The sequence below is a fragment of the Lissotriton vulgaris genome, chromosome 2_1 (assembly GCF_964263255.1).
Source record: "Lissotriton vulgaris chromosome 2_1, aLisVul1.2, whole genome shotgun sequence".
Taxonomy (NCBI): Eukaryota; Metazoa; Chordata; class Amphibia; order Caudata; family Salamandridae; genus Lissotriton; species Lissotriton vulgaris.
The window spans coordinates 1,429,216,766-1,429,243,042 of record NC_141687.1 but is presented as its reverse complement, the minus strand read 5'-3'; the positions used below and the strand labels follow the sequence as shown (position 1 = coordinate 1,429,243,042).

At 45.5% G+C, this 26,277-nt stretch overlaps 1 protein-coding gene across 1 annotated transcript in view; it reads left to right on the top strand.

Annotated features, from left to right (window-relative positions):
- The first annotated feature begins 10,816 nt into the window (after positions 1-10,816).
- The window catches only part of LYPD6B (LY6/PLAUR domain containing 6B), a 286,780-nt gene continuing 271,319 nt past the window's right edge, over positions 10,817-26,277 (top strand). The window contains exon 1 of the mRNA XM_086958855.1: positions 10,817-10,941. The gene's annotated coding sequence lies outside the window, so the exon portion shown is untranslated. The remainder of the gene's footprint in view (positions 10,942-26,277) is intronic.

Here is a 26,277-nt window from a genome sequence, read left to right as displayed (position 1 = left end):
GTTGTTTTTCTTATAAACACTTTTTAGTTATGCCATGCCTTTTATTATTATTTGTGAAGGACACAAGAATAGACCACCAGCTAATCAAGCACTCAAATCAGAGGCAGCTACAATGTTACCTAAACACTTTGTAACAGACAGAAAATAAAAAACCATCCGACTATGTACCCAAAGTGCAGGAAAAAAATAAAGTCTCTATTTCAATATAATATAAAAATAACTAAAATAAAAAGCTCTCTTTCAACGAGGTTTATCGGTGAAGAGAAATTAGCTATTTTAGGTGGATGTGAAAAATGTCCATAGACTTTGCGCAGAAACTCAAAGTGAGGGGGGTCAATGGGTAAAGTGGGCAGATCTATTGCGCCATGCTGTGTGCTGTGGTGGCAGAGTGCAAAATATAAATGAAATTGTTATTGCCCAATGGATCAAACCAGCTCACCAAAAGCCCCTCTGTATACAATTATTATATGGAATTTCTTTTTCATAAAAACAATAACCTAATGAGGTAAATAAAGCTGCCGCAGGCCAAACTTATAAATGGGACTGAGTGAGCCATTCACTCAATGAACTGGGAAATTTGAGAGCACGGTGGCATTCGTAAAACTTTGCAAGATTCAAACTATTGTTTACGGTAGGGAGGGTGCCCATTATGCTAGCCTGTTGCTGTTAGTACAGTCAGGAATCTTTAAAACCTGAAAGGGTTTTGACCAATTGTGTGACCTAATAATTTAACAAATATAACTAAATTATTGGGCAAATGGAAAAATAGTAACTAACTTCAACAGTCCATAATCAGTCAAGTCAAGTCAAGTCAAGGATTTGTATAGCGCGCTACATACCCGGAGGGTCTCAAGGCGCTTGAAGAAGGGTGGGGAATTACTTGTCAAATATCCAAGTTTTAAGTTGTTTTCTGAATGCTAGGTGGTTCTGAGTGAGACGAAGGTGAGTGGGGATCATGCAATATTTGGACAATCTAACTGTCCAAATGTAATTACAAATGCACCATTTGCCCTTTAGCTGCACCCTCGTAGGAATAGGCAGAGTTCCCAGGTAGTCTCATGTCATGCGTGACACTTTCAGCTGGTCTTGTCTTTTTAGCTGTTAGAATTTTGCATGCTGGATATTTTGAACCCACATTTAAAATGTTAAAAATTAAACTACAAGACCCAGGGCTAAAATGCAAGGCTAGCTAAAAGTTCCACAAATGATACTGGGCCATGCCGCAGCTGTGCACAGGGTGGGCGAGTCTGGTGTCAGTCAAAATATGTATTCCATTTTTTTTTAATAAGATATTTTTGTACCAACCATGATATTTCCGAAAACAAGTGAATCCTGGGAAATTATTTTCACAGTCACTCTAGTTACTAAGTCACTCATGTTGACAGGGTACCTAGGCCAAAATTAGCTAAATATCATGCATTAATGTGTGATTGTATGCTGTGCTACATTGGACAAATGGGGAATAATATTATGTATCAAAGCAAACACAAGGAGATGATGCCCAGAGCACTGAAACTTCTCAGACACTCACCTTAGTCACAGATCTGGGTTGAATCCATCATCATTCTTTAGCTCACTTGGCCACCCCAGTTCAGACCCAGCTATATGCAAATCAGTCTTGACCCTGTGCCTCATGGCAACAGTCCAGCCTGACTGCCAAGCCAGGTCTTTCCTGAACCGAAACAAGCATCCTGGGACCGGTTTCGAGGTAACACCCCTCATCAATGTCAAACATTCTCCCCAGTACAGAGATATGGGCCTAAATCCATCATTTGTTTTGCTCCCCGTGCCGTTCCAGTTTAAACCCAGCCATATTTGGCCACACATGCAGGAAATTCCATTTTAGGTATTGTCAAAGTGAGTGAGGCGTGTCAGATTTATACGTAGGTAGATCCACTGCAAAAAATGTATACGCAGTCACAACCGCCGTATACGCAGTCACAACCGCCGTATACGCAGTCACAACTGCCGTATACGCAGTCACAACCGGCTACAGTTAAGCCACTTAAATTGTGTAATTTTGCAGCAGTGACATGTTATACGTGGAAAATGACAACCTATTCTGCATTCTCACTGTTTGTAAGTGGTTTTATTTTGTACTGGGTCTCAACACAAAGGTCACGCTACTTTAGCAGATCTGGCTTTACATTGAACCATTTTAATGTTTGGCCTGATCGTGCCCCATTATGCCCACTTTGAATACCTTATGGGCAGGAATACTGGAAATATGTGATTCTGCTGCCATGGTTTTTGTTTACATGAGTATGGATTTGCCGGATTTGCCACATAATCCATCATTTGCTGCATAATCTGCTGCTTTAAAAAAATTGTCTGTAGCACAAAAGGATCAATAGTTACAAAAAACTGGCGTGTTCACACACAGTGGATGGCCATTTGCAAAGGTTAATGTTATAATCTAATGTGATTGATGCATCCTTCCTGTTCTTGTCCCTGCCCTGCTGCTCAGTCTATGTGATGTCATCAGAATGTTGAGAGTGTTTGAGTGGAAGAAGAAGTCAGTTGGTATGAAGGGCTGAGCAGTGGAACTGCTCCTGGTGGGGTCTCTCTCTTGGTCTGTCTCATGTTCATCTCTTGATTATCTCTTGATTACATCCTAATGTAATGGATCTATACTGAAGAATAAACCAATGATGCTGGATACATCTATGGACTACAGATCTTTTATTATTGTAACACTGGCGACGATTTAAAGAACCTGCGTGCTACTGAAATGGACTTTGGACTAAGAGAACCTAAAGCAAATATGGATTTTAAGATATCTGGCACATCTAAGACCCCACCAGTGACCTCATCATCAGTCGCCCTATTCATGTAAGTGCCAGTTTCAATGTCTTTAGCTATACTGGGTTTGCTGTAACTTACTACGAGCTGTTTGGAGAAGTGGAGAACTGTGTTTAATGCTGAGGATGACGTGAAAAGAGCGTGATGTTTTCTTTACTTGCCTGCTTCACATACCGGATTTATCAACTCTTGTTTGGGAACACAAAGCGAGCCTGGAGTTTGATGCTCTCTTTGGATTTTGTAGATCTGCCTACAGTTATTGGCCCTGTGACTGATGTGTGGAGCAACGATCAGAAAACTAACTTCTTGTCATGTTTTGGATGTCTCCAGGACCATCTGAGCCAAGTATCAATGTTTTTTTTTCTGGCAGTTTTAGTGTGATCGCATCGTTTTGGCTGCTTAGGAAATCAGCAATTTCCTTTACATTTCGGAGTGAATTGAGCGTTGTTGCTGCCATCTGCTGGTTAAAAAATATGGTAAAGAAATTCATTTATTGAGTTTGGTGCTCGAGCAAGTTAACTGCGTGATCGAGTTTACATGAAGGAGTGTTTAATTTATGGCCCTGTGGTGAAAGAGCGGCACGTAACTGGCAGCATATTGTTTCGAGTTAAATGATTACCACGCTTGGGAACTGCACATTGAGGAAAAGTTCAGCACTTTGGCATTTGTTAGTTTTGAAATCGTAACGGCTACACCTACCGTTACCAAGCGCGCCCTGTTGCTCGTGCTGCCTTCAATGCCTCCTCTCGCGCTGCTCCATTCTGTTTACATTCGGACTATGGCCTCACTCACCACGCTCTGTTTCCTTTCGTACTTCATGACTGGCTGGTTGTGTATTATGCGTTTGACGTTACCACGCATAAACGTCACTTGAACACTCATACTGCCATCTTGGTCTCCATGGTTACTGGCACAACGTGGGGAGCGATCTGATTTATTCAGCAGCTAAGTTCGTTTTTTGTTGGCTGTAATGATTTATTTTTGAAAATAGCGAACTTTAGCTTATTTTATGAATATTGGACATAGCGATCTGCAGCACACTTCTGGAGAGACATTTCAAAGGAACTTATGAACTGTTAACTTTCACGACTCAACATTTTGGTGGATGGCTCGGGAGCAAAGATCGACTCCGGTGTTTAAGTATATATAGGAGCCAGGGTGGTCAAGACTGGTGAAGGAAAATGTTCATAATTTTAGCAATTGCTTAATTATATTGTTACATTGTTCTTATGATGAAACCTGTTTTTTACAGTCTTTTAGGTATTTTTCATGGGGGTGTAACTGTTCTCTATGGTTCCAATTTAATGATGTCTGTGCGCATACTCTGGTTTAAGGGTAGTTTGCAAGAGTGTTGGCAGCACATGTTGACTCATATAGTTGAGGATATGCCATCTTTTATCATCTTAAACTGCTTTAAGTGCTGTTTGATGCTAACAGCAGTGTTTAGCAGTGTCTATGTTACATGAGTTTTGTCAATTTGCTGTTATTTGTTTGTGTATGGAAAAAGGGAAGTGTGTGTTAGTGGTATAAGTGGTGTATGCAGAAGTAATACTACAATGTTTACTGATTTTTGGTTGTTAACAGCAGTGTATTTTTTGTCAATGTTATTTGTGTTTTGTCAATATGCTGTTATTGTTATGTATGGAAAAGGGGAAGTGTGTGTGTAGTATCAGTGGTGTATGCAGAAGTGGTAGTACACTGTGTACCTAGTCTAGTTATTGTATGCAGTATGCAGTTGTGTTGAAAGTGTTGGACTGTGCGTCACGGGTGTGCACATGAGAAGTCTGCCTTTTTAGTGGCTTCTCTGTTTTGCCTCTTTGGCTTTAGCCTTTGGAATTGGTTTTTACTTCCTATGAAGTGTTGGACTGTGTGTGACGGGTACGCACATGAGAAATCTGTCTTTTGAGTAGTTTCTCCGTTTTGCCTTTTGGTTTTACCCTTTGGAATTGGTTTTTACCTCCTATGAGGTGTTGGACTGTGCGTGACGGGTACGCACATGAGAAGCCTGTCTTTTTAGTAGTTTCTCTGTTTTGCCTCTTTGGTTTTACCCTTTGAAATTGGATTTTACCTCCTGTGAGGTGTTGGACTGTGCGTGACGGGTACACACATGAGAAGTCTGCCTTTGTAGTAACTTCTCTGTTTTGCCTCTTTGGCTTTACCCTTTGGAATTGGTTTTTACTTTCTATGAAGTGTTGGACTGTGCGTGACGGTTACGCACATGAGAAGTCTGCCTTTTGAGTAGCTTCTCTGATTTGTCTCTTTGGTTTGTCCTGGTATTGATTTTAACCTCCTGTGGCGTGTTTGACTGTGTTCTTTGGATTTACCCTTGTTTGGGTAAGAGGAGGATGGTTAGTTGGTTTTTAGTATTTCTGGACTTTCATTTGTTTTTGTGGGTTGAAGTATTTATATCAACCTGTGTTAGTAGGTTGAGGTATTTATATTAACCTGTTTTTGTAGGTCAACCTGTGTTGGTAGGCTGAGGTATTTATATCAACCTGTGTTAGGGGTTGCAGAATTACCCTTTAGAGTTATGTCTTTAAGCTTTGTGTTATCTTTGAAGTTTGTTGACTCTTTGTATGTGTGCATGTCCATCACCACACATTTTATTAATTCTGTCAATTTGCATGTATGTACATTGATCTTGCATGCATCCATTATTTTACAATTCTGATGGAAGGGGGATGTGTTATAATCTAATGTGATTGATGCATCCTTCCTGTTCTTGTCCCTGCCCTGCTGCTCAGTCTATGTGATGTCATCAGAATGTTGAGAGTGTTTGAGTGTAAGAAGAAGTCAGTTGGTATGAAGGGCTGAGCAGTGGAACTGCTCCTGGTGGGGTCTCTCTCTTGGTCTGTCTCATGTTCATCTCTTGATTACCTCTTGATTACATCCTAATGTAATGGATCTATACTGAAGAATAAACCAATTATGCTGGATACATCTATGGACTACAGATCTTTTATTATTGTAACAGGGAACTTGTCATCTTTCAGTTGCTTATTTTTTTATTTGGTTGTTAAACGGTACCAATGAGGTGAACTCTTTGCCAAGACAGTATTATCATGTGTAAAAAGTAACATAACAATTACGTAATTATATAAACAAGCATTTGAGCTATTGGTATTGTATATGACAATGTTTTTATTTATGTGTTTTTTTGAAAATAGCGAAATCAATAGCTTTGTCATTTACAATGCCAAAAGTTTTAACTTTCGCAAATGTGACAGCTATAGCATTTGTAATGCAATATGTGTTGTATTTACATGACTTAGATGTATTGATATTACAAATAACAATGACTTTTAATTTTTTTAAATAATTAATACTTAAATAAAAGTTATTGTCATTTATAATGGCAATAGCTTAAACTTTTGTAAATAACTTTTGTGAAGATTATGTTCAGTGTATTTTATTGTGACGAAAATCCAAGAACAGAAGTGAAATAATAACATCTTTTCGTGACATTTGTAATAAAGCTTGAAACATTGAGCGAACATATTTGAACCATTTGTTGTTGAATGGTTGCAGAGATTGATGCTGTGGTGGTGCTGAGTGATGTTGTGGTGGCGATGAGTGATGCTGTGGCGTTCAGTGATGCTGTGGTAGCGCATAGTGATGCGGTGGTGGTGCTGAGTGATGCTGTGGTGATGCGATTGATAGAGTGAGGGCAATAGATAGAGTGAGGGCGATAGATAGATTGATAGAATGAGAGCGATAGATAGATAGAGTGAGGGCTCCACATGAAGAGGATCAACTCCTGAATTCATCTAAAAAAAAGTCCAGGTATATGGTTTGTGACATGAAGGCACACTTTCAACATCCCACTGCCACGCAATCGCTATCTGTTTATGGCCATTCTCAGTCGGGCCTTGAGGATCACCTGGAGGAACAGGAGACCCTGAAGCCTATTGCTCATTGTGGCTTTAAAGAAGGTCATGCGACCGGTTGCTTTCACACAGGGAGGAATGCACAAATTAAGGGTGACCGACACATGCATCAAGTTAGGATGACTGACAGGGCACATGTGAAGGCAAACATTAGGAATACCCCAGGCAAATGGGGTAAGAGGGAGTGTTCAAGCACACCATGCAATGGAACTGATTGGTGATGAGGGTACATAGGCAGGCCACGCAAATACATCCAAAAACTCACCACTGTCAGAAGGAATCTGACAGACAAAAACAAGACAGACGACTCATTTAGGGGTCTAAGCACATGAGGTAAAGGAGTGGGTAGTGGCATAAGCAAGGTAGGCACCGGGTCAGTTGAAGGCTTGGTCTGTACAGCATAACGGACTAAGCACATGGGCCATTAGAGTCAGTGGGGTAAACAAGAACAAAAGGCAAGGGGTGGGTGAGAACCGAACATATTAGGGGAAGAAGGCACAAGGCATGTATTTTGGAGGAGAATAAAATTTAGGAGGGGTAGTTCATAGTCTAAGTGGAGACTAAAGGTTCGAGAAAAAAAGATATGGGGGAGAGTGCATGGTATAGCGAGAGTAAAAGGCTTTGCGTTGGGGAACAGCAGAATGATCCACACCAGGGAGGAAAGCAAAGCACCCAGTTTGGAAACATGAGGTGGAGCAGGGAGCTGAGGAAGGAGCCTGGGGCGAACAACTGGGAACAGGGTGTAAGGGGCTGGGAGATGGGGGTAAGGCAGCAAGGTGAGAGGAAGCAGGCAGAAATAAACGAAAACACTGGAAAAGCAAAAGGGCAACTGACAAAGCCAGTAAGTCTGTTTTTGCCTTTGTTAATGTTTGTTTTGTGTTTTTTACAAAACATTGTTTGTGAACCTGGTCGGCTCTCAATCTGAATAAACAAATAATAAAGGCTAGAAGCAAAAACATTTTACACAATGAAGGGAATATCTGGAGGATTTAAGAGGGAAAAAGAGACTAACGCTTCCGATATTAGAAGTATAGTTCTAAAACTAAATTAATAAAAAAATGAAGAAGGAAAATCGGGTCACTGGGAGAGAGAATCTGGAACACGTTAAATAGTTTCCAATTTAAGAACGCACACAACAGTTCATGAGGGATGGTCAGCGTGTTTCTTTTCCCTCTCAGACCTTCAGACATTACAGACAATGCTCTATCTCATTCCACACTGGAAAACAAACACCTGGGAGCGAGAAGGCTGGAGATCTGGGCCAGGCAACTCTGCTTTAGTCTGGATTTAAGAGAGCGAGAGAACAGTGCGAACGAGGAGGCCAGAATGTGGGCAGTGGGAGGGTGAGGAGGGGCAGAGAGCCAGAGGAGGGTGCGTGGGGCAACGCTTTGTCTGGGCACTACGAGCGGAAGTTGAAAGGTTGCGTGGAGGAAACGAAGGCTGAATAAAGTGGGCGAGGTCACAGCAAGAAGAACCTTCTCAATTAAGCAAATTTGCACACGAAGGGGAAAAAAACAAAAGCAGCGAGGGGCTCTAAGTGTTACGACCATGGGAGTGGTGTAAATCTCCTTGTTCCACTGAACACTTTATGACGTGTGGTGGGAATGAGAACGTCTGCTGCCAGCTATCATTCCTCATTATATTCAACGCACGCAAGCCTGGTAAGAGCGCTTTCATATTTTGAACTGTGTTTTGCCCAAAGCAAATGCCACGCATAGCGAGACATTGGTTTGGTGCTGGGTGAAAGCCAAATGCTCGCAGGGGAATGAGAGTTGTCCAGAGCAAATGCCACGCAGAGCGAGCTATCAGCTTGGGGCTGGGTGCGGGGGCAGGGGAGCGGCTTCCTTTGAAGTCTGATGGGGGGGCGGGGAGCGGCTTCCTTTGAAGTGATGCCGAGGCTCAGAATGGTGTGCGATGTGGCTGGCGATGTGCACGCGCCTGGCTCACATGAACTGTGCCTGATCTGCAGTTTGGGTAGACTTTTGAAAGCCTTACTATAATCTCGACAAACAAGTATTGCTAAAGCAATGCTGTAGTCGAGACCTAAAAATGTGCTGTATTACATGTCTTTTCTTGACGCATAATTTGGTGATCTCCTACCGCATAATTCCAGTGGCCCTGATTATAGGGGGTTTGGAACTCCGTAATGCAAAGGCACTTGGTGCTGTTATCACGTCAACTTTGGCACAAAAATACCTTTGAGCCCCAAAAGATATTTCCTTTGTCGTTTGTGTCACATTGAAAACGTTAGTTAATTGTGGATCATGGTTACAGTTTACAGCTTTTAGAAGGCACTGAATTCTCAAATGAATTCCCAAGACAGGAGATGAAGTGTTCTGGAAACTCCAATTAACTCAGTAAATAGTTACTGCTTTGGTTTGACTTCAGGGCATTCTGCTAACAAACATCACCTGGGCAGTTGGGATCCAAGCACTATACTACAGTGCATGTCATGCTGCAGTGAGGAACTGAGGATAACACAAAGACATGAAAAAGTCAACATTTACAGAAAAAAAAAACACAATTTAAAAAGCTGAGCCAAGCTCACAGAAACGCTGCCAGGGCTCCGCTGACAGCACCCTCCCTCCGGCGGTGCTCGGGTCAAGCCCCCGCAGCAGAGTGGGTCGGCTGTGGCCTAAATAAAGCGCCGCGGGGCTCCTCTCCTGAGCTCCCGCCTCTTCGGGTGCAGTGTGTGTGACCCCGCGGGGAGGGCACGAGGAGGCGGGTAGATGTCAGGCCCTCCAGTCTTGTGCCGTACTGTGCTGCTGTGCTCGTCCACAGGCAGCTCTCTGCGGCGTGCACAGGCCGGGTCTCTGGAGCAATGCTGTGCTATGTATGCTGAGAGTCGGCACAGTGCTGGAACTGAGGGAGTGCTGTGCTGTGTATACTTAGAGACCGCACACGTGTGAAGGGAGGGCCAGGTTCTGAGGGAGTGCTGTGCCCAGAGTGTGCTGTGTGCGCGCTGAATCACAGCTGTTCAGAAGTACTCCCTCAGTCTGAGTGAATCCTATCTCTGCACGTCACTCTCAAGCTACAGGCTGGACAGTCCCGCTCCTGACTGCGCGAGGGCGGGACTCACAGACTCCAGCTTGCCCAGGACCAGGCTCTAGGGGTGAGCACAGCGCTGTACGCACAGCCTGTGAGCAGAGGGCTGGTCTTTGAAGAAAAGCCGCGCTTCACTCCGAGGCGGCAGTGTGCGCAGCACTGTCTCTGTGGGAGAGCTGCGTTGTATCCCAGGCTGAAGCGAGCACCGGACCGCTCTCTCCCCAGACGTGTGCAGCAGGCAGCAGCGTGCACGGGAGCTGTACAGCAAGCGGTAGAGTGCACGGGACCTCTCCCTCCCCGGACTTGTGCAGCAGGCAGTAGAGTGCACGGGAGCTGTACAGCAGGCAGCAGAGTGCACGGGACCAGTCTCGGTGGAGAGCTAGGCAGCAGCGTGCACGGGAGCTGAACAGCAGGCAGTAGAGTGCACGGGACCAGTCTCGGTGGAGAGCTAGGCAGCAGCGTGCACGGGAGCTGTACTGCAGGCAGTAGAGTGCACGGGACCAGTCTCGGTGGAGAGCTAGGCAGCAGCGTGCACGGGAGCTGTACAGCAGGCAGTAGAGTGCACGGGACCAGTCTCGGTGGAGAGCTAGGCAGAAGCGTGCACGGGAGCTGTACAGCAGGCAGTAGAGTGCACGGGACCAGTCTCGGTGGAGAGCTAGGCAGAAGCGTGCACGGGAGCTGTACAGCAGGCAGTAGAGTGCACGGGACCTGTCCCGGTGGAGAGCTAAGCAGCAAGCAGCAGCGTGCACGGGAGCTGTACAGCAGGCAGTCGAGTGCACGGGACCTCTCTCTCCTGCCCAGTGCAGCAGACAGCAGTGTGCACGAGACCTGCCCCAGAGAAGACCTGTGCAGCTGACAGCAGTGCGTGCTAAACCTGTCCCGGTGTAGAGCTGTGCAATAAACATCAGTGTGCACGGGACCTGTCCCGGTGGAGAGCTAAGCAGCAGCGTGCACGAGAGCTGTACAGCAGGCAGTAGAGTGCACGGGACCAGTCCCGGTGGAGAGCTAAGCAGCAGGCGGCAGGGTGCACGGGAGCTACCCTGGTGAAGAGCTAAGCAGCAGGCGGCAGCGTGCTCTGGACCCGTCCTGGCGGAGAGCTGTGCAGCAGAGTGCACGGAAGCAGTCCCGGCGGAGAGCTGTGCAGACAGGCCGCACTCATCCTACTGCAGGCCGTGGGCAGGGCGGCGCCGCCGAGTTTGGGCTGACGGTAAGGGTACTGAGCCAGTGGCCGCTCTGAAAGTTGTCTCCGTCCTGGCCAGCTTCTCGGTGTCGCTGTCCACAGGTCTTTTTGTTCATCTTCCTCCTCCCAGCATTGCTTCGTTTGTTGTTTCCTGTTATTGAAAACGACACTTGCGGACTGTAGCGTAAATGCATGTTGCCTGTTGGTAGGCGCTATGTTCTGCAAAGTGTGTACGGTTTCTGTGAGGGGAAACGGCTGCGCTGTTGGAATCTGCGAGGGGTATTCTTTAATGTTATCCAACTCCAGTCAAACATTTTATCGACCTCGGTGGGAAGGGAGGAAGGGTTTCAAACATGTGCCTATGGGGTCAAACACCAGTTCCTGAGGTGAATGCGTTAATCCAGACAGCCACCTGACCAGGGTTTTGTGTGTCTGGTCACGTGACAGTCACCTTACACAGCCCAAAACCTGGACGCTATGTAAGATTACGCAATGCCTTTCTGGAAGCCAGGCTTCTAGAAAACGGATTTGTGGTAAAAATCCAAAATGGAAGTTCAAGTCCGAAATTTGTGCACCATCCTGCCTAGAGGTGCTTCGTTATCTATGGACGTGTGCTCAGGGGCGTAGCTACCCTTGGTGCAGCAAGTGCAGTGCCACCAGGGCCCAACGCCCTGAGGGGCCAATTGAAGCCTGATAATCGCTGTATTTTCGAACACCAGAAGCAGTCAAAGTGGGACATATTCCTGGCTTGCAAGTGGGCCTTTGGCATTCTTGCCATACCACTGCGCGTGCTCATGTTAATTTCCATTCCTATAGTTCTCAATATGCAGTGCTCTAACAACGCACTCCATCCTGGCATCCGCTCTGCAGCAGAACTGCAATATGTACTAACAGCTTAGAGCGCTATTCAAATTAAATATAGGTAAACACGTTTCGCTGTCAAATTGAACAATATCCATGTTCATTGAAAGATTGCTGGGTCGGCCAATGCACCTGCTGCAGAGATCTATATAACTGACATATCGTCAACATGAGTTGTCTAATAGACCTCCCCTTTTCCACTCAGGGCTGAAATGAGAATTATTGAGTTGTGCTATAATAATATCTCTTATTTAACACCTCCAGATAATCACGTTTTCTATGCTATATGCGTACTTTCATTCTGTGTCATCTGCTTAAATTTAATGAGTTGAGCACATAACTTGATCCTTCAGAATTGGAAGCCGTCTAGAGTACCCACCTATCAGAACTGACTCAATAAAATGATCCGCACAAAAAAGTTTGAAGAGGCATGTGCGACAAGAGTGGGGGGGCATTGAAAGGCTTGCTGCCTCGTGGCACTTTATGGAGGCAATAGAACATGCCAATAGCGTAGGTTAGTGGTCAGATTATATTTTGTACGCATTCTTTAGTTGGGTATGTACTGTAACAATAGGTTCGCACAAAGTCACTTTATTATATAGCAGCAGCGGCTGGCACAGATAAGAAAGGTGGGGCCACTTACCATGCGCCCACCGCATTGCTGACTCGGCAAGCCTAAGGTAAGTGGTTTTATTAATTTATTTACTTTTACTTATCACGTCATCTGTCAAACTCCACCCTCACCCCGTCTCACCGCTCTTACTTGTGCTGGCTGCCACTGTTATATAAATGTTTGAAATACAGACGTTCACTAAGAAGTTAATATGAAATGTTAGCAGAACTGGGTGGCTATTAATTTATTGTATTGTATTGTAATTGAATTTTTATAGCGCTTACTACTTACAACGAGGCGTCAAAGCACTTTTTTGGCGGGTAGCACACTACTCTGGGACCCATAGAGGATTAGTGTTGAGTTAGTATAGTGAAACATGCAAGTACATTTTAAGTGGTGGATAGGTTAGTCAGTTATTTGGATTTGGAATGATAGCAGAAGGATAGAGGAGGAAAAAAGGTTTGTATTTATGTAGCGCTTCTAACCCCTGATGGGGTGTTGATCACGATATTCAGGAAGCCCATAAAGGATTAGTGGTGAATTAATATGGTAAAATATGAAAGAAATTTCAGTGGTGGATATTAGTCACTTATTTGGAGTGAGAAGGATAGCGGAGGGATTCAGGGAGGAAAGATTTGCATTCATATAGCACTTGTTACCCCTGATGGATGTTGAAGCGCTTTTCTGGCGAGGAGCACGCCACTCTGCAACCCATAAAGGTTTAGTATTCGTATTTGCATATGTACTGGATTTTTATATCTTTATAGTTACGATGGTAGCTAAGTATCTTAAATTACAAATGCACTTTCTGTGGGCGCTTTTTTAATATATTTTCTGGTTAAAAAAATTGATAGCTGCTATACTATGAATGTTATGAATCTCAAAGGCTGGCTATAGATTTTCTATATTAGTTTAACCGCATCGCTGCTGCGGCTTTTCCCGCAAGTGCGGCAATTTTCAAAAAGCTGCGTTACATGACGAGCTCGTCATCAGCAAACGAGCGCCGTAGCTGATGACGAGCTGAGCTCGTCATCAGCAGCGAAGCTGTTAAATATCATAAGCACGAATGCTCTTTTTGTGGTTTGCTACTATATACTTTAATAGTAGGCAGCAATTTGAGGTTTGCACAAAGGCACTTTACTTTTTATATGTGTAAGATATTATATTTGGACATTTTGCCTTGAATATCGACTGGTCCTACATTTTTTCAAATCTGGCTGAAGAGGCTCGTTATTTATAAATTATGTATTCCAATGTCTTCTTCATATGTATTAAATTTCTATACGAATATGCTCAATAAACAATATTAGAAAAAAAGAGTTGAGATACGCAGTGACCAGAGCACACCAGGTTTTACTCACAAAAAGTTAGCTCAGATGGATGCGGTTCTGATGCTGAGATCCATAAGCTGTCTGTAGGCCATGAATTTCAAATTCCGTAAATTACCTCAGTTTCTCTTTCACTTTAATCTTCTACAGAACTCGCCCTTCTCCATAACTACGAGTTGATCACAGCTGCTAAATCATGAACCATAGAAAGGTGCCAGTTTTCCTAAAACTGCCCCCCTCCTGAAAAAACTCCCTTTCTGTTCGAAATGAATGCGTAGTACTGTTGCTTAAAACTAAGGCTCCTAGTTTTCCTTTTTTACTGGATTTTAAAGATAAATACAGACCGATAACAAAGTGTCTGTATTTATTTTTAAAAGCAGAAAAATACTAAAAATTGTGTTTTTTGTGACACTCTCCATGCTGTCTTTCATGAATTGAAGGCAAAAACAGAGCAGAAAGACACCTCGCAGAGCATAAAAAACAGGATGAGATTTCCTTAAATACAGGCATATGTTAATATTAACTTGTAGTATAATGCTAATATGCACCTGTGGGTGTAGTGTTTTGTTATATGTGACTGCTTAATTTGCTAAAACGTGACAGGCATTCACGTGTGCACATCTAAGAGTTTAATAAATGTGGAAACATACCATTTTACGACTCCATTTATTCTCAAAATTCAAAAGAAATATGGATAAATGCCAATATCATGCCCCAAAAATATATATGGATAAATGCAGATAGAAATAAAAAAAAAAATACCATAAAGCCGAGAGCCCTACCTAAAACCCAGAACTGAATAATCTCTCTCATGTAACTCCTAGTTCCCTGCTATGGGGCGTTGAGAGAGAGAGAGTTATTGTACAGTTAATAAAAACTAACAATATAAAACATACAAATGTGTGCAAAAAGCAATCACGGTTACAGTTAAAAATATAAAAAACAAATGGGCTTGCTTGTTGAGATCATAAAAAGTCATAATTATATTGTTCAAAGCCATAGGAATTTAGGCAAACAAAGGTGCTCCAAGGGCTTAGCTCAGCATTGCGTAGACTAGTGCTTAGTGTGAGCCAGTTGGCTGGATCATAACCCTTTTGGCCACTATGTCAAAGAATTTAGTTAGTCTACAGTTTAACTGAGTCTCCTCAGTGTTAAAGCACAGTATCACAGCCTGCTTGCAACTCGTATGCCCTTCTGGTTCCATAGGGCACGGAGTAGGGATCGTCTTATGTCCATAAATTTTGAACAAATGCAAATTATGTGGATTAAGTCCTCTTGGGGCGTTGAGACTTGGACTTGTTGAATCCCGGAGAGGGGCTGCTAAGCCTTACATTAAAATTCATTTTTCACATATTTAAAAGGGAACTATACCAAGCACGGATCTGAAAAGCTCCCTGTGACTCGTGGCACCTCCAACCAGTTGGACTTCCTAGCCAATAGCACCTCGCATGCTTGGATGTATAGATCTATAATTACAACGTGAACACTGAAACCTGAAGTCCTGGATTCATAGTGCTGTTACCTACAAATTCAGTTAATGGTACCAACCATGATGTGGCACAGATTGGAAACTGTGTGAGGAAGCTGAATAAGTGGCAGGCAGTCAGACTTGGTTGTGCATTAATAGAATTAAACAAATAAGGGTAGGTTGACATGGCTTAGAAAAAAAAAAGGACAGTGCACAAACATGGGGGTAGGACTATAATTTTGCACTGATTGAGGGGCACATAATGACTTAAATTGCAGTGTTCGCCAACAAAGAAAACACAGGCAATGACGCACTAAGGGGAATAAAATGCAACATTTACACACACTGGTCGTTAATCACAAAGGTTTCGCGTCGGGTTAGTGTTACGTTTTTGACGCACACCTGAGGTTAAACCTGTTTGGGGATTAACAAACCTTCGCAAATTGGTATTTGTGTTGGTTTGTTTGGAAAAGTAATGCAAATCAGCGCTTAACGCTGCTTTGCATTACTTAGCGTCAAGGGCCATTACATGGGCTTTCCCAGGCAACCACCCATGCTTTTTGTTGCTAAACCCTGTTAATATACAGGCTTTAGAGTAAAATAATTGACGTAGTGGAAAAACAGGCATTAAAAGGAGAAATGAATCTTGCTTTTCCGACTTTGCATGTGTGCTGCACTGCACAGCGACTTTTCGAGCCAGTGGATGAAACGACCACATATTTAGTATTATTCAAGGCATTAAGACCATCTTTCCTGACTATCGTGACGACTTTGCGCTCACAAACGGGAAGTGCCCGTATTACATGTACAGCCAGGATTTATGCGAGTAGCTGTCACAGACTTACCACGGGAGTCTTTAACCTTACAATTCAAGGTGCTTTGATCTCTGACCATAGCCGGAACTGTTGTGACGACTCGGTTCATACTAACCAAGAATCCCACACTGTGAGAAACATCTGCGAAGACAATCGCTTTCAGCACACAAGTTACGCCTCATGCTTAGCTCAAGGGGTCTTCAGATATATCGTTTTTGTCCTGAAGATGATCTCATCAATCAATTTATAGAGACCGAAACGTCGACCTTCGCTTTTTCTTTGTTAAATTTAGTATACGAATTGTACCAAAGAAGAAAAGCGTACACAATTGTTTCAATGAAGTGTTTTATTTATTTTTGACAATATGTACTTCTTGCAACATTGTTGATATATATTTTTTGTACCCTTTGTTAATTTTTAAAAACGTATTAAATACAAACTCCTTATATACACCCGTTCTTTTCTGTTCTCTATGTTTAGATCACTTGCTGTGACTACTATAAATTGAATTAGCAACCATTGTTGCATATCTGCACAATAGACTAACATTTGTTTGGGTCTTAAATCAGTACTGACAATTTTACGTTATAAACGATACAAACAAAATCCCTTGAAGGTACCTTTACCCTTTCGCACTGCACAGCATGCATACAAAGAACGACAATTTTTAAACTTGTCTAACCATAGTATTTTGTACAGCAATCGCACCCTTCCTGTGCAAAACCTACAGTAGACTCAGGCACGCACCCTGGCGCTATGGCGCTAAGGTGTGTGCCTGGTGCACAGCAGCACAAATCAGCACCAGCGCTAGGGAGAGGGGAGGAGGGTGCCACATATCTGTGACTATGGTGCACTCCTGGTCTCCCCTGTCACGCAACGCAGCACAGTGCAGCCTCTTTGGGTGGTGCGCTGCAGTGCTGACACCTTTGTGAATCTGGGCCACTGTGTCATCTGTGGTCAGTAAATTGACTTCTGATTAACTGATCCTGCACTGGAGCTTCTTCAAGGATGGCTGATGCGCATGCCTGGAGCACTGGTTAACTGCAAAAAATGGGCGAGTCCTGGAAAGGAAGAGACATTTTAATGATTTATGACAAAACCCCTCCCTTTCTTTTCTACTCAAAATAATGTTTGCTTGGTTATATAGTTGCTCAGGAATTTGAAAACCTGGAGGTAGGACGGTATCCTGTAAACCGTGCTTGATTTGAAGATCAAAATAATTACAAAGCAAAAACAGTAAATGCAGGGGTAGACATTTTTTGTTACAAGCAGTGCTGCTGATTGCTGTCGCTGCCAATACAATCCTGGCTTGTCTTGATGTCTCCTTTTGCCTCATTCTGCCTCCACCCTACACTTCCTGGGCCTCATCACATTAAGGGAGCATTGAAAGTGTTAGTTTGAGATTGAGACAAGCCTCTGCCACCCTTTTCGGCAGACTGGGGTCTTAAACAGCGTCAGAGCTCGAAGAGCAGTAGTTTGCCTCATTGGATAGAGGCAAATGCTGGTCACTGGAATTATAAATGAATCTCCTGCTTTTGGATGGAAATGCAGCTGAGTCACCGCCACAACAAAACACAACACAATATGCACACATGTTATTTTCACACTCAACACCAACTAAAACAATTTACGTTTATAATACACTAGTAAAAGGTGTTTGCAGCAGGGGGAGCTTACAACTGTGGGGATCTAACAGCACCAATGAAAAAACGTTGTGTGACCATCACCCCCCCCCCACACCACCCGAATGCCTTAGTTTCACTTTTACAGAATCTTTTGATCCATGCTTCATTCCTTTGTCATGGTTTGCCTGCCTTTTTCTTCCTCCTTGTTTTCCCTGCGCCCTGTTCTGGTGCAGGCACTGCTCGTCTGGCAGTGCCTGCCTGGGGGGCGACTGTGCAGTGGGCCTGTGCCTGCAGGGAGTCACGGCTCACCTCATATCTAGACTGTGCCTGCAGGGAGTCACTGGTCACCTCAGATCTAGCCCGTGCCTGCAGGGAGTCACGGGTCACCTCAGATCTAGCCTGTGCCTGCAGGGAGTCACGGCTCACCTCAGATCTAGCCTGTGCCTGCAGGGAGTCACGGCTCACCTCAGATCTAGCCTGTGCCTGCAGGGAGTCACGGGTCACCTCAGATCTAGCCTGTGCCTTCAGGGAGTCACGGGTCACCTAAGATCTAGCCTGTACCTGCATGGAGTCACGGGTCACCTCAGAACTAGCCTGTGCCTGCAGGGAGTCACAGGTCACCTAAGATCTAGCCTGTGCCTGCATGGAGTCACAGGTCACCTCAGATCTAGCCTGTGCCTGCAGGGAGCCACGGGTCACCTCAGATCTAGCCTGTGCCTGCAGGGAGCCATGGGTCACCTCAGATCTAGCCTGTGCCTGCAGGGAGTCACAGGTCACCTCAGATCTAGCCTGTGCCTGCAGGGAGCCACGAGTCACCTCAGATCTAGCCTGTACCTGCAGGGAGCCACGGCTCACCTCAGATCTAGCCCGTGCCTGCAGGGAGCCACGGGTCACCTCAGATCTAGCCTGTGCCTACAGGTAGTCATGGGTCACCTGATATCTAGCCTTTGCCTACAGAGAGCTACGGGTCACCTCAGATCTAGCCTGTGCCTCCAGGGAGTCACGGGTCACCTCTGATCTAGCCTGTGCCTGCAGGGAACCACGGGTCAACTCTGATCTAGCCTGTGCCTGCAGGGAGCCACGGGTCACCTCAGATCTAGCCCGTGCCTGCAGGGAGTCACGGGTCACCTCAGATCTAGCCCGTGCCTGCAGGGAGCCACGAGTCACCTCAGATCTAGCCTGTGCCTGCAGGGAGCCACGAGTCACCTCAGATCTATCCCGTGCCTGCAGGGAGCCACGGGTCACCTCTGATCTAGCCTGTGCCTGCAGGGAGCCACGGCTCACCTCAGATCTAGCCTGTGCCTGCAGGGAGCCACGGGTCACCTCAGATCTAGCCTGTGCCTGCAGGTAGTCAGGGGTCACCTCAGATCTAGCCTTTGCCTGCAGGGAGCCACGAGTCACCTCAGATCTAGCCTGTGCCTGCAGGGAGCCACGAGTCACCTCAGATCTAGCCCGTGCTTGCAGGGAGCCACGGGTCACCTTTGATCTAGCCTGTGCCTGCAGGGAGCCACGGGTCACCTCAGATCTAGCCCGTGCCTGCAGGGAGTCACGGGTCACCTCAGATCTAGCCCGTGCCTGCAGGGAGCCACAAGTCACCTCAGATCTAGCCCGTGCCTTCAGGGAGCCACGGGTCACCTCAGATCTAGCCTGTGCCTGCAGGGAGCCACGGGTCTCCTCAGATCTAGCCCGTGCCTGCAGGGAGCCACGGGTCACCTCTGATCTAGCCTGTGCCTGCAGGGAGTCACTGGTCACCTCAGATCTAGCCCATGCCTGCAGGGAGTCACGGCTCACCTCAGATCTAGCCTCTGCCTGCAGGGAGTCCCGGGTCACCTCAGATCTAGCCTGTGCCTTCAGGAAGTCACGGCTCACCTCAGATCTAGCCTGTGCCTTCAGGGAGCCACAGGTCACCTCAGATCTAGCCTGTGACTGCAGGGAGCCACTGGTCTCCTCAGATCTAGCCCGTGCCTGCAGGGAGCCACCTCTGATCTAGCCTGTGCCTGCAGGGAGTCACTGGTCACCTCAGATCTTGCCCGTGCCTGCAGGGAGTCACGGCTCACCTCCAGCATCGGATTGGTAACGGGGGCATTCGGGCAATGCCCGAGTGGCCGGGGGCCGAGTTCCAGCTGAGGGCTGCTTTTGATCAGCGAGGGGGCCGATTTGGGCAGTGTGTCTGTTGTTCGACTATACAGCCAGCGGCCCAGTGGGTGTCTGAGTGGCCTTTTTGGAGGGAGATGGGCACTCATTACCTCCTGTTCAGCAGCAACGGGTAGAGGTGTCACCCCTTTTCTCTCACTGGACCTCCCATTAATGTGTGCATACTGAGCGGGGCAGGGGGCCTGAGCAGAAGTGGCCTCACTTGTTTTAGGTGTGTTTCACTAGTGTAAACTGATGGGTGCATTTTTTTTAACACCCCCCCCCCCTTTTTAATGTAAAATTACGCTGAAGTAGTAATTTGAGGGAAGGCATTATGCAAATGTGGGCCGATTTTTTTGAAGCGTGCCCGGGCCGATTTTTAATCCCAATCCAACCCTGCTCACCTCAGATCTAATCTGGCTCCGTCGCAGCCCCCAGCGGGCGAGGCAGCTGAAGGGGCGCCGGGTCTCGGCTTCTGGAGACCTTGGTGAACTTCTGACATTTCACTTTAAAGTGCTGCTGGGCAGGTCACCGGGCTCAAAAGTTTGATGTGGTATTTATTGTGGTAAAGGAGGGTGGAGCGGCGTTCGCTCAGAGAAGGGGAAACGAAACGAGAGTGAGATCGAACGCCTCGTGTGCGCCTCCAGCGAAGAGCGAGCGCTTTAAGGCAGCAGACGAGGGAACAGTGAAGATGAAGGCTGAAAGAAAATAAACATGTATGATGCCATTTGAGGGTGTCTGAAATGTGAGATGAAAAATACCTCGAGAACGCAACTGAAGAAACACCGTGCAATTGAAAGCAATGCTGCTCCAAGAAAGGAATGGATATACATAGGCTACTGTGCGTTGTGTCTTTGCCACAATCTTCTTATTTTAATATCTAAATGTAATGCATGGGATGATGTAATATTTTACAACACGTTTAACCACTAGCCGTCGCTCCGGGACAGGCGCGCAACACCCATTGGACTCACCGGGCTTTAGACCCCCCCCCCTCGTGTGTGGCAGCCTGGGATGAGACAGATCCCGGGCACACACAGAGCAGCACCCGAACGTTTCACTGGTCTTTAAAAGATAATTTGAATGTTAATTAGGCCTTGCAGTTGTTTCACCCCTTCTAAGAGCCCCTGCAGCTCCACTCTGCCTACTGATTAAAGGTTCACCCCCCCCCCCGAAATTTTTCCTTAGCCCCCCCCCCTCCACGAAATTTGGCTCTAGTTGCGCCTCTGCTCCGGAAGCGTTCCAAGCCATCTTTCCTTTGCCCACCATGCCACCTCAGCTTGGACAGAGCAATATGCAAATCAGTCTTGACCCTCCTCCAATGGGAACAGTCCAGACCAAACATCCAGGTAAGATCGCCTCTCCACTGAAACACAAGTAACCCACGACCAGTGTTGCCCAAGCTGCACCTGACTGCTGCACCTGACTGAAGAGCGGCCGCGGGCCGTGCAGATAACAGTGGTGAGGCGGTGGGGCCTAGTAAGGAGTGATTCGAGAAACGATGCAGAGGGACCATTAATTATTTATTTAAATTTCCCTCTGCATTGGCCTTCGAAATCCCCACTTACCAGGCCCCACCGCTGTTACCTGCACGGACCGCAGCTGCAGAAGAGTCCCGATCAGGCTGAAACCAGTCTTCGGTTGCTTCTGTTCTGTTCATAGAGGACCTGGCTTGACAGTTTGGGCTGGTCTGGTCCTATTGGCTCAAGATCAAGGCTGATTTGCATATGGCTGGGTGGGGCATGGTGGGCAAAGGAACAATGGATTGGAATGATACCCTGAGCGATTGCTAGTGGTGGTTGCAAGCATTCATTCCTATCACCTTTTGTACCTTTAATATAAGTCCACCAAGGGTATACCCAGACGTGGGTCCCATGCTTGCTGCGCCACTGTACGCAAGCTGGTTGCATGTGTTTCTGGGTTGGTAGTTGAGGCTGGACTGTTCCCACTGGAGCAGTATCAAGTCTGATTTGCTTATGACTGGGTCTCTTCTGAGGTGGCATTGTGGGCAAAACAATGATGGGCTGAGATGCTATCTTGAGCAGCAGCAATTTTCACTGATTAGACAAAGTATAAACATTCCTCCATCCTCTTTTGAGAGTCCTTTCTAAATTATGCAATAAGATTATCTAAATTATGTGAAAATAAATTCAAATGATGCTGCACAATCTCTAGCTGTATTATTTCACGTGTTTCAGCTAGGAGTAACTTTTTTTGTGAAATCTGCAAATTATGTGGCAAATGTAAATCCATAATTATGTGGTAGTTTCTGCGGTCACAGAATTGCATAAATCCATGGGCTCTCACCCTTGTCCGTTGTTTTATGACCAATTTATTCACGAAAGGGAAACAAAATTTAAACATTCTAATTCCAATAATACCCTTTGTTATCTGCACTTTTAAGAAAATAGCTTTTTCAAGCTACAGTCCCCAAAAACAGATGTTTAGTATATAAAGAATACAAGACAAGTAATGTGTACTATGGTTCTATATTGACATGTCAGTCCTCGGGTGGCATTTACAACCCACTCAATCTTTGGCCTCAGGGTTGGCCTGAGGGTTTATGATGTCACTGGATGGCATTATTAGTCTATAATGCCCTTACCCGTTAAGTATTGTCTATGTGTTTGTATACATGTAAAGCATGCTACTTTTCCCATTGCAAAGCATGACCACGCATTACCGGCATTACTGGTTCACACACATTGGACATACTGCCATCGTCCTGTATGATGTGTACCACATTCCTCAGCAAAGTATACACTTGGGTTCTTAAGGTCAGCCCTCAAGTTAAACTCTGTAGCACGATACACGTCAGCGGTGTTACAGTTCACTACTTTATGTTGTGCACAGTGCATATAGAAACCCCCTTATAGCACTGTTTCGCTAGCAGGGCGCGGTGTCCTTGCCCCTTTTCTCTGCTAACAGTATCCTGTGAGTTTGTACACTAAAGAGTGACTGCAACACTCAAAAGTCAGTAAAGCATGACATTCTTTCTTTATTAACTCATCAGGTATAACCTGGTTTCCTGGCAACAAACGCGTTTATATCCGATAGCTTAATATAAAAAGAATTCTTCATGGTTTACTGACTTCTGTGTACCTTTTGAACCTTTCTGATACAGACTTAATTTATAGTTGTTACAGGAGAGGGAGGGAGCAAGGAAGGAACACAAAGTACAAAGAGAAAATTCAAAAAAACTGAAACAGGTGTAACAATATGAATAAACCGGTTGTGTCAGCAGTCTGTCCATCATCTTGTTGTGTTTGCTATTTTCACCCTAAGTGGCCCAGGGTATGCCCAAACGAGGGTCCCTTGCACGCTGTGCTGCTGGATTCGAGCAAGCCTGGCTGATGAGGTGTGGTCACCCAAACCCAGTCCCAGGATGCTGGTTTCCGGTCCAGGGGGACCTGGCTTGGTAGTTCGGGTGAATTGCTGCAATGGGGAGCTGGGTCAAAGCTGATTTGCATATGGCTGAATCCAAACTGGGGTGGTATGGAGAGCAAAAGAATGATGGATTTAACCCATATCTTTTGACTGGGGGTTTCAGCACTCTGTCAATCATCTTTTTGTGTTTGCTAAACAGCTTGTTTGTCATTCACCTGAGAGAAACGTTCTCAAAAATCTTGCATCAATGATTGAAGGGTCTCCCATAATGCACTTCCATATTTTATAATGTCCATGGAGCATTGCCTCCAGTGCTTCATTTGCAAAAAAAAACATAAGTGCTAGTCCCTCGTCAGGAGGGCGCTGCAGGTTGCCTCACACATTGACCCTTTCAGCGCTGCCAGTGGCAGTACCAACACAATTACTAATTATAACACCCCTACAATAGTGGCAATTCAGTCTATTCTAGGCCCCCAAAACTAAAAGAATGGCTTGTAAAGCAGTCAATCTTTAAGTTGGACTGACAGCACCAACATGTGGCAGACTGTTACAAGGCTGGCGTTGACAAAGATTGCCGGTACCGAGCACTAGAAAGCACAAGCTCAAATTAAGCACTGCTTGCCTCATGAATACAGGATCTCACTCACCAATAAGATAATTGTACGTTATTGGTTACAAAATACCTAAAATGACAGACTGTGTTAGCCACCATTGGAATGCATTATAACCAGCGCCACTGGAAATATGCAGCAGAGGAGGAACAAAATATGTGGCACGGCGGACTAAATTATTCTGAAAGTGAATACAAATTATGCAACCTTATGCAGCACATTTTGCGATATTACTTCATAATTTTGTCTTTTTCGTATTAACACTGTCTGGACAAAGGTTTCAACTCTCTAGTACCAGGTTAACATCCAAGTACATAATAAGCAAGTGAAAGCTAATCAGTCAAACCTTACATAGGATAGGGGATTCCACTGCGCGATAACACACATTGCGGCGATATTAGTAACCTTTTCATCCGTTTGAGCTACAAAGATTTTTGTTAAAATCTGCAGGTTATGCAGCAGGTGGTCAATTATGTGGCTAATGCAGCAAACGCCTATATTTGTGGAAAAACGCGATGGCAGCAGAATTGCTTATCTCAGTGGGAGCCTTTATTATAACCCACACTAAATGCATTCACCATGGCCCATTTCTTCAGAAGGTTTTAAAATGTGCTTTATGTCGAAGATTTTTACTTTTATCTTTAAAAGACGACAGTGCAATATGGCTGGTCGGTGTTGAAGGCTTTTTTTCATTTATTCTTCTGGTAATTCGTGTGCTCGTAAATTTAATGTCCGCCAGCTGCCTGTGCCTCCTGGGTACGGCACAGCATGCGTGACAGCTGACGCCTAAGATGGCGGTAGTGCCACGTGCTCAGGGAGTCAGCTGCTAATATATCACTGTAGCACCTGGGGCTACTTTTTTATGATTTGACTACTGGCAATTGGGACTAGTTTGAGAAAGCAGGAAGCAAACGTGTTCACTAAAATTAGATGCATCCATCTGCACACATTCTAAGAGTCCCAGAGCGCATTTTAGAACAATACAACATTCCTTTTAGTGGCATGACATTTTAGAACTGAAGCTGTCATTTATTTCTTGTATTGAGACATTGTGCAAATGCGGTGCATTGTAATGTAAATTTAAGCCAATTTGTTTATATTAAGCGTTAGCTTTTACCCAACATTTGCAGTAACGTTGGCACCAAAGAAAGGGTGACGGTTGTCCAATCAGAATGGGATTGGTATTAATGTTTATTTTTAGTGCCACAATCTATAGGACTTCAGAAGGGTTCGGAGTGGTAAGTGGCCTTTTGTGATAACAAGGATTACACTTGCACAGTGTACCCTACCATTTATCTTGTCTTTATGTGCTGGTAACAGGTGGTAATTATTACTCAAGTCAGTGGTACTTAATATATATGCCTTAGAAGAACACCAGTCTGGGTGGACCGACGGTACGAACCTGTGGTTTTAACCCCTCCCCTGCTGATGACGGAACCGCTCCGTCATCAGCCGCGGTCACGCTGTGCTGATGACGGAGCGGTTTCGTCATGGCCCGGCCTCTGCGGCTGCGCAGCGCTGATTTCACGCCTGTGCGGCGCGTTCTATTGAGCGAGCGGGGCCGTGACGGAACCGCTCCGTAATGAGCACAGCGCATTCGACACTGGTGACGGAGCGGTTCCGTCACCAGCATGCACCCGCCGCTCGGCCGCCCTCCCCCTTAGCACTGCGGCGGAATAGCCGCCGCGGTGAAGGGGTTAAGGTTATATTAAGATTTTTGTAATGGATGCATTAGGCCATTGAGCTATGTTACCAACAGTCCTGTGTAGCTACAGGCCATGAGCTGTAGTATAGAATGTGCCTTACGGGCTTGTGTACCCTCGTTTTCCACCACCTGGGAACTTTGGTATCACAGAAGGGGCCACACAGGCTGGCACAGTCTGTTTTGTTAAATGGATTGTGGAGCCTACAGCATAAATAACCCCTTCCACGCTCATGACGAGCTGGGCTCGTCATGGTGTAGCCTCCTCGCACGCTCATGACGAGCCCAGCTCGTCATGTAACATGGGTTTTTTAAAATCTCAGCATACGGCCGTAATTACAATCGCGCCCATGAGGTTAATGGGCATGATCTCTTTTGCATGGGGATGTGGCTACATGCAAATAAAAGAAGCATTTGCATGAGTGTTATATTACAGATATGGGCACAGAGGCAAAGAGGCCATCAGGAGGCTCACTGACTTTGCCTCAAATATTAGTAGTGGACAGTCAGTAAGCCCTCCTAGGTCAACCCTTTGAAGTGGGACACAGGTGCCATGGGGACACTCCAAACATCCCTTGCAAGCTGATGTAGTCACTTATTGCATCCACCTGCAGGAGCGGCGCCGGTGCAGGTAAGCATGGTAGGGGCGGAGGCGCAGGTGGGCGTGAGGTGGGAACACTTTTTTTTTGTAGCTGATGAACATGGGTTTCATTTTCTTTTACTTAGCACAGGCAACCCCAAAAGTCTTTGATGCAAGCAAAGCATCAAATGTAACACAATTAATTACCACACCTAAATTTTTTTAAAGTGCATGTAAGCA